The sequence below is a fragment of the Marmota flaviventris genome, chromosome 7 (genome assembly GCF_047511675.1).
Source record: "Marmota flaviventris isolate mMarFla1 chromosome 7, mMarFla1.hap1, whole genome shotgun sequence".
NCBI lineage: Eukaryota > Metazoa > Chordata > Mammalia > Rodentia > Sciuridae > Marmota > Marmota flaviventris.
The window spans coordinates 30,841,603-30,853,745 of record NC_092504.1 but is presented as its reverse complement, the minus strand read 5'-3'; the positions used below and the strand labels follow the sequence as shown (position 1 = coordinate 30,853,745).

General features: G+C 47.3%; 1 protein-coding gene across 1 annotated transcript in view; it reads right to left on the bottom strand.

Moving 5' to 3' along the window:
• The window catches only part of Klf3 (KLF transcription factor 3), a 33,452-nt gene extending 26,160 nt beyond the window's left edge, over positions 1-7,292 (bottom strand). The window contains exon 1 of the mRNA XM_027938792.3: positions 7,210-7,292. The gene's annotated coding sequence lies outside the window, so the exon portion shown is untranslated. The remainder of the gene's footprint in view (positions 1-7,209) is intronic.
• Between the last annotated feature and the right edge of the window lie 4,851 nt (positions 7,293-12,143).

The following is a 12,143-nucleotide window of genomic DNA, read 5'->3' as shown; positions in this document are numbered from 1 at the left end:
CTCCAGAGTCCTTACTGGTATCATTCTCAAAGAACCTTTTATAACCCACCCTGTGAGGTCTTCCAAACAAGTCAGTGTCAAGGTCTCTATTCTCTGTTTTAAAATCCAAAATAGAAGACAATGGAAAGTAGGAGGTGTGCAAGGGGGACAAACACTGGGCTTTTTCAAAAGGACACTTCTATTAACCAAGAAACACAGAGCTAAGTGACACCCCCCCCCCACCTTCTGCTGGTCAGCACCACCTCTGAGACAGGTAATCACAGGTATTGTTCTTTTTCACACTGACTGTGTCACTTAATGCCCAGGAGAGGTGTACTACTGTCTTCTCATTGGATAAGAACACCGAAACAGAAGTCAATTAACCTCCAAAGACCACAGGGCTGCCAAGCTGGAGAAACAGGATTTGAACCCAAGGTCATCATCCGACTTTGAGACTGGTGGCACTCCACTCTATCACCTCTCCAAGCAGAGGGCAACTAGACTATGAACAGTAAGAGTGGGATAGTCTTACAGTCGCCAATAGACATGATTTCAGCCACTACCAAGCGGCCCCAGCTGCCACCTCTCTCCTTGAGAGAGCATGCTCAGATGCTTGGACGCAAGATCAAAGACACATTTTGAAGGCCCCAAATTAGGCTATTATTCTTCCTTAGCCAATGCACCTGCAATTGGTCCATAAAACTGCTGAGAAAAATTGGCAGCTTTACCCAAGTAAATACGGAAATCCTCATAATAACTGTACAAAGGTGGAAGGGTCAGGTCCTCATCCCCATTTTAGAAATGAGGAAATGGAGGAACAGAGGTGAAATGACTCGCCCAAATTCGCAGAGCTGGTTGGAGTTGCAGCCAAGTAGAGAAGTGTGCCTGCCTGCAGACTGGGGCTCTTTCTGTTCTGCTTCACAGTCTGCGTGGTGGGACCCAGTTTTAGGTGAAATCGCCTCATCCTGAGGTCACTCCACAGCACAGAGGATGTGGGTGTGCACACTGGTCTGTGTTGAGCAGTGCCATGGGAGGTTCCTACTGGCAATTAAGATTTCAAAATGCCTTTTTAGGTTAGATCACGGCAGACCTACTCCATCCTGTGGCATAACTCAGAATAATGATTGCATGTAATTTGAGATTAGCACTAATGAGTAGGTGCTCAATAAATACTTGGGAGATGAATAAATGAATGGATGTCAAACTACACTTCTCACATGCTAGGATGAAGTGAAGGGCAAGGGCCCTGGAATGATTGCACAGCAGGTATTTCCATGGAAAACCGGTTGGGGGGGGGGCAAAGTCAGCCGGAAACACCATCTTCTAAAATGCGAAGTAGACTTGGACACTTGGGAAACAGAGAAAAACTCCCTTGTTTGGAGAACTAAGCAGAACAGGAACTTGATCTTACTAATGAAAATACTTTAGGGTGCAAAGTTTTGGAAGGTACCAGTGTACAAAACGCAAGAACAGATAAAGGAGTGGATTTCAGTGATTAAACTCAAAGAACGGTAGAAGCAAAAAAGAATGACACATAGGCCAACTGAGAACAAACCTTCACTGGATTCACAGGTCGCTCTCCAGGGTAGAACGAACTAACCTCAATACCCAATCCATGGCTCCTCTTTAGATTTGGCCAAACTCCACGGATTGGGGTTGAAGACAGCTCAACCACCCCTGGCGGGATCCTCAAACCTTCTGGAGACTTGCAACCACCACTGATATGTCCTAGACTAAGTGAAGCTCTTTATAAAGTCTCCTGGAAAAAGGGCACCCCTTTCCTGGAAATCAGGAGAAGAACTAGACCCAGAAGTTCCGCCAAATGAACTGGCTGAAGAGCCACACAGCTTGGTGTCCTCTGTCTCTAGCCCTCCTTAATTAGCTGGGGAAATGATAATGTATTCAGCCTACCAACACAATGGAATGAGTTTCAAAAATCTCCAGAAACCTGTTATGCTTAAAGAAAGAACTTCACTATAAACACTCTGGCCAAGGGACACAAAACAGACAATTTCTTCAATGTCCCATGAAAGATTGTTATATTTCACAATCAGCACAGGCCAACTGAAGGGTAGACAGACATTTTTTTTTTTTTGGCGTGGGGGGGGGCGGTCTTGGGAGAAAACACCTCTAGTTCTGGTTCAGAAACTGTGTCTACAGCATTGTGTCTTTTATTACTACTAAAGTTCAAGGAAGGAGAGTTTGGGGTTGGGAGAGCAGGGCTACCTCCTTTAGACAATGCCCTCCCTTATCAGGGCAGACTGCTGTCTGGTTTCCTGTCTCAAGCTCCAGTGTGACTGCTTAAGATGAGAAGCAGGGCCTGGGTCTAAGAAAGGGGCAGGCCAGGCTTGAAAATGAGAATTCTAAAGACCATCATAATCCTTTCCCAAGTCACTATAAGAGGCACCTCCACTAGAATTGCACCTATTAGCAAACCAGGTATCAACTGTTCTAAGACTCTAGAGATTACTATTACTATTATTTTTAAAATAAAGCTAAACCAAGGACAAATGAAGCAGTTCAGAAAGAAGCTCCATTTCCAGAAGAATGTCATTTCTAGTACTTAAAGGATGAGGTTGCTTGTATTTATTTATTTTTCTTAAATACAACTGGGTGTGAAAATAGAGCAAGAAACACTGTCTGTGAAAGCTGCCACTGTACAGCAAAAATGTGGATTTGGAAAAATTAAGAAAGGCAAGTACTGAAAAGCAGGATAAAGAAACGGAATGGAATTAAATTAGGAATGATGATTTACACTATTGAGATAAAATCAGTATTCCGTTTTTGTTTAAAATAGTAGCTATTAGAATAATTTCCGTCTACTATTTCGTACAGCCTTTAAAAGCTAGCAGAGATTTTCCTGATAGACTCCGTTAGACCCTAATCATTCCTATTAATTATCCCCCTCTCCATACCAAAGAGGAAGGAATGACCTGGCTAAAGCCACATCAACATTCTGCCTACCAAGTCTACTTGGATGGTTAACAACTTTAGAACCCAAAACCAAAAACCTTGCTTCAGTTTGGGATATTTCCGAATTTCGGTTTAAAGGCCTCTTGTTCTACAAGTCAGCCTAATATTTCAAGTAGTTTTTCCCAAAGGAGAAAGGGGAAAAAAAAAAATCTTACTGGGACACTCTAAATCTCCCATCATTTCTCAAGGAAGATAAACAGTAGCCAACTACTTGACACCAGTAACTTAAACATCAAAATATTTTATACTTTCCTTTTCTATATGAAAGAGTATGATGGGATGTGATATTTAAAGCCAAAGTTCTATTATCAACAACATCTGAGAGTACCAGGCCTGATCTGCTGCTTTTGCAACTCTTTGAATTGATTCCATTAGAGGACACTATAGATCTGTCCTTTAGATTTTAAAGAAAATCCCAAAGTGAGTTTAAAAAATATGCTTTTTCCTTCCCAACCATTTCTTTAAAATTAAGTTTTTGAAGATCCAAGAGAAAAATAATTTCTTAGGGTAGGTTTTAAACTTAACCCAGAAATTGAAATTCATGACTTACAACGGACAGAATATTTTTAAAAATTGGAATTATAAAAAAAATTTGTTGCTGAAAAACGAACAAGAGGCATTCTTCTTCTGTTTTCAAAAATATAAGATTAAAAATTTCCAAACTATCATTAAATGAATTTCTTATTGCTAGTTTCCCTTTCCTTTGAGCTTTTTATTCTTAAAATGGTTTGGAAGTCAGATCCAGAATACAGTAAAATCTTTGTCCTTCAAAAATTGTCCTGGTATTTTAATCTCTCTCCTTAAAAAGCAATAATCCTGGAATTTTTTCAATATATGCTTTGCTTGAATTTTTTTCCCCAAAGATTCTCCTTCAAAACATAAGCATGACTTAACTCAGCCCAGGTTGCTAAGACTGCTTCAATTCTCCACTCATGAAAGCCTACCTTGGGCTGCTGTTCATGTTAACAAAGGTGGGTCACATCTTCCAGATAACACAAGGTCTTCTCTACTGTAAGGTGTTAATCCTGATCCAAAGTTGACAGCTTCAGGGCAAAATGCCTATCTTAAAACAAACACCTGGCCCACCTTCACAGAATTATAAACACAAATCAGGACAACCTCCTTTAGATTTCTTTGCCAATATGCACACAAATTTCTTCAAATCACAGTGTGGCAATGAAAAATTTAAAAAGGTAAAAGTATTGATTCACCCATATAAACACAGTGGAGCGAAGGGTGTATGTAAAAAAGGTTAACTGACTTCTCATTATGACATAACACAGGCATCTTGAGCAATCGCAAGTGTGTAGAGACATGATAACTCCCTGGGAGGGGATGCTGAGTTTAGGGGCAGGGATCACGGCCTGGTCTAGGCTACTGATCTACCAGAAAACAGCCTGAAACAGGAAAGAGCACACATATGCCACTTGGAATGTATGACGCAAACCCCAGCCTTGAAACAAAGAACAGGAAACAGCTCTGCTGGCTGTGCTGGAGAGAAAGCACAGAGAAACATTTAGCCGGCCCTCCCTGACCCTATATTCATGAGCAGCTGGAGTTTTTTAAGACAACAACAGGGGGGTGGAGGTGTTTGTTCTATGGGTGTGAATAATAACACCAGCTTTATACTGAGGACCTGCCCTATTTACAAATAGGAGCTGCCACATATAGTAAACATCCTAAGTGCACATGTGATTTTATCATAGTCAAGCTGCAGAGACCTTCCAAATTAACACCAGCCTCCCTCCTGATTTCTTTTGTCTCTTTCTGCTCTATCCCAATAGCTAATCCCTGGCCCTAACCAAATTTGGGGGGTCGTCGGGGTAATGATGACCTTACAGTTTCGTGTCATCAAGAAGAAAATTAAGATACAGCCCTGCTGTTAAGAATTCAGATTACAATTGGGTTACCCCACATAACTGAAATTGGGCCAGTTTTAAGCCTCCTTTAGTCACAGAACTAAATTCCAAGACACAGACTGTGGGCCACTGAGAGTCACCCAAATTTTCACTGTCTTTTTCAAATGCAGTTAACAGACATAGTTGCCCAGAGATGCTCATCTGTTCTACATGTTCAAACACCTCCAGAAATTCACATTTTGAGATGTGATTCTGTCCTGACATTTCCATTAATCCAAAATTGTAATGCAGTCTGCAGACTAGAGTACCAATTTTTATAGGTACTCTAAAATACCTGTTTTCCTTTAAGGGTTTTTAAGGTAACAAAGTGCATTTATAGTCCCATTCTCATTATTTATCTTCCTCTTGTTAGCCAGAACGGATTAACTCAGGTTTCCACCCTTAACGATTTGAGGATTGGTGTATAGACATAACCACAGGTTAAAAGGGGGGTGGGGGATCACTGTACCCATAGCAACAAGATTGGGTTTTAATTTAGAAACTTTGCAGTGAAGAAAACAATAGCTTTCTCCAAAGCTATGCTGTTGTTTTATATCTGACAAGGTTTTGTGGTCTAAGCAGCTACTTTTCTTTGTTATTCTCACAATGCAAGTCTTATAACTTGCATTCTCCCTCATGCAAGGCCAAATGTTGTTTATAGAATATCTTCATTGAACTTAACCAATACTACCTTAGGCTTTTTTCTCCTAATAGTTCTACAGCAAACCCCACTGACTGTAAAAATTGAGAAATCAGTTTCTCTAGGGAGTTTAAATCAATCAAACATCTTATTCCGGGTTTCTATTAACAGCCCAAGGTTAACTACCATGCATACTTCATGTTTCAAGCCAAGGAAATCACTTGAGGACTCTTTCTTTAAACAATACCACTAACTTGCAAAATTCTGGAAATGTTAATGCTACCAGATTTTTTTTCTTCTAAAAACAAGACTTCCCTAGGGTGAGGCAGATCATCATCCAGATGGAATTCTCATATAAACATGTTCCTCAAATTCATACATAAAACACTCAGAAAAGGGCAGCACAAAACTGCTGTGAAAAACCTATAATGAACAACTGCCTATGCCCCACTTGATTTTGCTTAATAATTCGATACTAAAGGTAAATGAAATCAGAATACCACTTCATACTTTTCCCCATACACCAGACTCCTGTGAAAATATAATCCATGTATTTAAGGTGTCGTGGGTGATATTAATGGGAAAATAAATTTTGAGTTAACAAAAATTCAGTGCAAAATGTTTATTTTTGTAAAATACAAGAATGTGGGTAAATCCCATTTTACATTTAACTCAGTTAATTAAAAAAAATGTCTTAGTAGATTCGTCATGTAGTATCACCGTATATTGCTGTAAATCTTAAAGCAGTAAAGTGTTTCTGTTATCTGCCAAAGAAATGGATATGACAATTCCAGGTCTTATCTGCTATCTCCAAGACAGCCCTCTGAAATGTTAGGTAGGTCCCAAGGATCCGGGTGCAGGGATCAGTCCCTGGTCCCCTCTCGGCTCGAGTCCCTAACGCTGCAGGCGGTCGCCTAGGGCGCTCTCCGCCTCCAGCCACGCTGCAATCCTTGCTCCAGGCACTGCGGCAGGTTCTCTCCGTGCCCCCAGGAGGACTCCAAACCCGGTTGGCTCTTTTTCCCTGCCCGGAGGAGCCAGACGCTCCGGCAGTTCCCGGGTTCCAGGACCGAGAATGGGATGCTCCTCCAGACCCAACTGCCCCAAGTTTCTTCCCTGAGGGGCCAGAGGCTGCTCCAAGTTTGCTCTGCAGGGCAAGCGGTTGCGCGCCGGGTCCAGGGAAGGGGGGCGGGGGGCGCGGACGGAGGGCGGGGAGGGGAAGGACGCTGGAGCCCGGGTGTGTGCTGGGGGTGGGGGGACAAGAGGGGGAGGAGCAGGAACGCGCGGCCCCGGAGCTACCTTTCTCCATACAACGCAGCCACACGCGGAGAGCACTGGGGTTTCTGGGGCTTTGGAGGGAACCGCGAACGGGCGGGCGGAGGCCGGGGGACCACACAGGTGAGCCCCGGTCCTCGCCCTCCCCGTGGCCGCCGCGGGCGCTGCGGGACTCGCTCCCCCGCACCCAAGATCTGCACGGTGTCTCCCCAATCCCACACTTTTGGCCGCGAACCAGGGGACCCCCCCTCCCCCTCGCTTCCCTCCGCCCCCACTCCTGGCTGCTCGGAGCAGCAGCACTTTCCCAAGCCCACAGGCAGCCCCCGCTGCACCCCAATCTATTCCCTGCGCCCCCCCTCCATGAGAAAATAAAACAAAACCAGACAAGGCAAAATGGGGGTCGCAGGAGTCGGGGCAAGGAGCAAAGGTGAGGAAGAGGAGACTTACTTTGCGAGGCGCGGTGCTGAGCGCTGCCGGTGAGAAATAAAGGCCCAGATCCCGGCTGCCGTGAGCCCCGCGAGTGCAGTAATGTCAGCGGTCCAGTCCGGGCGGCGTTGGCGGCTGCGGCCGCAGGGGACAGGGACCGGGACGGGCGCGCGTGCGGCGCGGTTCGGCTCGGCTAGGCGGGCGCTCGCGTTGCGCTCCGGCTCGGGCCCCGGCTCCGCGCGGCTCCGCTCCTGGCTCCCCTCTGGCTCCTGGCACCAACTCTGGGCAGTCACATGACGCCGGCGCCGCTCGCTCTGCGAGCCTCCCGGGGCTGGCGGGGTAAGTAGAGGCTGGGACCCGGGGTGGGAGGGTCAGGGAGGGGAGAGGGAGCCGCCACGGCCGCCCGGGCTGGGCGGGTCCCCACCCACTTGGGTGGAGGCAGCCGCCAGAGGGGTCGGCCGAGTCACTCGCGCAAACACGCACCCCGCCCTGCGCCCTTCCCCCGCCACCCCCGCCTCCCGCGCCGCCTCCGCCCCGCCCCGCCCAGTCACCCGGGGACGGCCTGACAGACACTCATTATTCCCCGGAGCGGGCGCCGCCCCGCCGGCCGAACCTGTCCCGCGAGGCGCTGCGCGGCCGTGGGGCTGGGCGTGCGCGGCGCGGCCCCCGCCCCGGCCCTCCGCCCTCGGCCCCCGCCCGGCCTGGCGTGCCCAGCCCCGCGCCCCAGCCGAGTCCCCGCCCGCGCCCCCTCCCCGCGCCCTCCGCCCCGGAGCCCGCGCCCCGCCCGCCTGGCCGGGCCACCGCGCCGCGCCGCGCCGCCGCCCGAGCCCGGGGGGAAGGAAGGGCGGCGCTGCCCGCTCCGGGCGTCACACGGCTGCAGCCCGCTGCGCCGCTTCCAAAACACACAGCCGGGCTTGCGGGCGAGCCGAGGCGGGGGACCCGGGCGGCCGGGGCCATCAATCACCGGCTCCGGCGGGAAGGGCGGCCCCGGGCGCGGCGGGAAGGGCTGGGCCCCGCGGCCAGCGCGGCCCCTCCTCGGCCAGGCACACACACAACTCTGAAAGAAAAAACTGCGAAGGCAGCAGTGGTGCAGAAGTGGGTGGACCTGGACGGATTCGGGAGAGAACGAGCGGCAGCTGGGGCGGGGGGTCAGTTGGAGGGGCTTCGAGCCTGAAAGGGTCCCGAGTTTCCAGGATCAACCGGACACCCTGTAGGCGCGCTCTTTCTTTTTGCCCTGGGGCTTCGGGCCCCCCTCTTCGTCTGCCCAGCGTTGGAGTGGCCTGGGCGGCACCCCCCAGGCTCGCGGGACTTTTCTTTGAAAGCTGGGAGACCCCTGGGGGCATGCACCTCCCACAGGCCTGCCACTGGAGCGAAAAGGCGGCCGTTGCTCAGACCGGCCTGCCAGAAAACTTGGCAAACTTCGGTGAGATTCTCCTGCCCAGAGCGAGAGCTCCGGCTGGCTGAGGGCTGGGCCTGGCGACCTTTCATTTATGTCGCTTCTCTGGGAGCCAGCGCTAGCGAGCTCAGTGGCCTTCACGCGCTGCATGTGAGCGGGACGACGGAAACGCACTTTCTGTCCAAGCCAGGCCCTTAGCTCGGTGCTAGAGTTTAATGCCTTTTGAATTTCTTTTTAAACAGCATTAATATAATAAGGAATGCAATAAAAAGAACAAAGGACAAATTGGTTCAATTGTTTTAGTCCCGTGTAATGTTTAAAAACACCCCTGCTTCAGTCTATAGCTTGTTATTGCTTCAAGATGTTTTAAAAGCCCTTTAAGTTCACCATTCTCACTTTGATGCTTCATCCTGGCATGGTCCTACTTAAAATGCAATGGATACATAGATTCTCAGCCTCTTTATGTAGCTGCACGGCGTTATAATAGTACTCGGTAACCTCAAACGACCACGTGGAGGATAACCCAAACTGACACCAGTTCATGTGCCATCCTGCAGTCCCATATGATTAATCTTTAAAATGTAAAGCGGTGAGGGTTTTATTTTTTAATGAATAAAACACAAACAGTTGAATGTGTATCAATTACTAATTGCAGTTCAATGATCACTGACCATTAAGTGTCTTCTTGGATGCCTTAGATTTATAGTAGCTGAAAAGCCATTCTAGTGAGAATGCTGGAAGTGTTTGCATTGAGTGCCTGGCTCATAGTAGGTGCTCAAAACATACGGTTTCACTCAAGGGGCATAGAGTGATGATAAGTTGAAGCCCATAAACCATGGGTTTTGTACACTGATCATGTGGATACAGGCCCAAAGGGAAAGAGTAAAATAGGTCTGCTGGAAAAAAATGTGATCCAAAGTAAGAAGGGAGTTACTTTGATATGGAAGGTGGTGAAGGAGAAAAAAAAAAAAAGCCATAAAAAAGTTTAATTAATGAGCACACTGTGTTCAGCACCCTGTGGGAGTCAGCTCAAATGAGACATGTATAAAAACTGCATCCATCCAGTGCTGGGTAGCTCAGCAAAGGACACCACCATCCTTCCAGATGCCCAAACCAGAAGTGCCTGAAGTTACCCATGGCTCCCTGCTCCCTAACAGGTCCTAGCCTATCATTCTGAATCCTCCTTGACCACAATCCTGGTCTGCCCTGTTGCCACAGTGCCTTGTTGGACATCCTATTTGTAGCATGGGCTGAAGTGTGGCAAGGAGATCAGAGTAAGGGGGCTTTTCTGAAATGCAAACCTAAACATGTCAGTCCGTTCCATGGCCTACTTCCTTTGGAATAAAGTCCAGTCTTCCCACTCCTGCTGCCCTGGCCTCTACCTGTCATTCAAGACCCCATTTGTACCTATTCTCCCCTTCCACTCTCTCCTTCAGTAATGCTGAGCTTGGTTCCTTTCCTTTCCTCACCCTCCCCACCCCTGGGCATTTGCTCACAATTTCTGGGGGGAACAGTCTCCTTGCCTTCTCTCCCAACTCCTGATTTCCACTCTCATTTCCCTCAATTGTCATACCTACTTGGCTAATGGCTCCCAGCACTATTCATTCTTTAAGTCTTGACTTATGTGACACTTTCTCCAAAATGTATCTCCTTGTGGCACCTTCCTGTACCCACCTACCCTTTGGGCGAGTTGAGTTGCTCCTTTGCTCTGGAGCACCTGCATTTTACCTCTTGTAATACTGTCCGTTCTCTCTTTCAGGCACTAGAATGGAAACTCTGTGAGGACAGGAACTGTTTTTAACATTTATTTATCTGACTGCTTATGAATTGAGAGGCAGGAAAAGTCATCCGGAGATGAAGGGATGAGAGGAAGGTCCAGGAACACATGTGGCTATGGACTGTGCCTTGGTCAATCCAAGGGCTTTGAAATACCCAGGAGGAGCGAAGAGGGCGCTCTCCTAACTGAATGTTCTCAAGCAGCAGAGATGGTAAAAGTGGTGCCTAGGTTTTCTTTTTATCTCTAACATTAGCACAGTGTCTAGCACTTCCTCAGGTGTTCAAGAAATCCTGGGTAAATCAAATATCAAATCGAAGCTTAGCCTTTGGAGTGGCCGCTTTATCCTTGTTTCTTGCTGACAACTGGTGGTCTGGGCTAGGTTAGGGGTGGCATGTGCTCAGGGAAGGCTCCGCCTCCCTGGTTTCAGTGGAGCCATCTTTGTTTCCAGCCTGCCATGGCAATCTCAGTCTCTGGCTGGTGATTGGTTGGAGAGTAGGTATGTGACCTAACTCTGTCCATTGGAGCCTTAAGGGAAGTGTACTAGAGGCTTATGGGAAATAGTCCTCTTTCTCCTAACAGGACACTCCCAGACCTACTTGGGAAGTTGTGATGTGAGGGTGCGATGCTTGAAGCTGCAGCCATTTTGTAATCACAAGGCGAAAACCCATGCTTCAGAATTCCATTTGGATGGTTCTTTTCTCACCATTTAGTTTTCAGCTCAAATATGACCTCTCCAGGGAGGATTTCCTCAACCACACCATCTGAAATGTCCCACCCTCTCCATTCATTATCTAGTTCTTGTCCTATTTTATTTATTTATTTGTTTATTTTGTAGTACTGGGGGTTGAATCCAGGTGTACTCTACCACTGAGCTACATCACCAGCCCTTTTTATGGTTTTGATTTATTTTGTTTTTCCATTTTGAGATAGAGTCTTGCTCAGGTTGGCCTTGAACTTACAATTCTCTTGACTCTGCCTCCCTAGTATCTGGGTTACTTTCTTTTTAGAAATGTCTCTGTAACTAAAGTGACTTTGCCCATTTTCTTATGTACTTATTACCCCCTTTTTTTGAGTGTGAGCTCTGTATGTGAGATACTATCATGCTCTCCTTTTTTCTAAGTTCCTAGAACAACCTCTAGCCAGGGAAGGTGTTCCATAAGCATTTGTTGGTTCAAGAATAACAGCTAAACTGTATCGAGACAGCAACACCCTGTTGGAACTGACTCCGGGGCCTGGCGGACACAAGCCACTACCAGTTCCCACTTTCCCCCTGTGGCTGTGTCACAGTTAGTTCTATTGCAGGTAACCATTCTGAGGCAGAGATCGGTATTCTTAAGATTTCTTCTGACTTCTCTAATGTTATATTTTTAGAGCTTCTCTGTTGCTTCTCCAGGAATTTTTCTCCTTTTCGTTGGATGGTGGCGAAATGACAAAGGCAGAAAAATGTCATGTGCTTGTGAAATGATGGACAGTACAGATAGGTTCCCATGTTAGAGGAGAACAGGACCACGTTTTGAAGTTAAATTGGACATACTAGTCTAAGGGCCATCCATCTCTTAAACATGACAAAAGGTCTAGAGATTCCAGCATCTTTACAAGTTCCCACTTATATTACCCATCAGTCCATCTGGTTTAGAATTTCCACGAGACCAAGATTGAATTAGAATGACCAAGAGTTCTGAAAAAGATCAAACTGGGGGCATGCATTCCTCACCCTGCTGTAACCCACCCCGGGGCTTCCAGCATTTCTAGTGCATGTGGACAATTGTCCAGGGTTGTGTT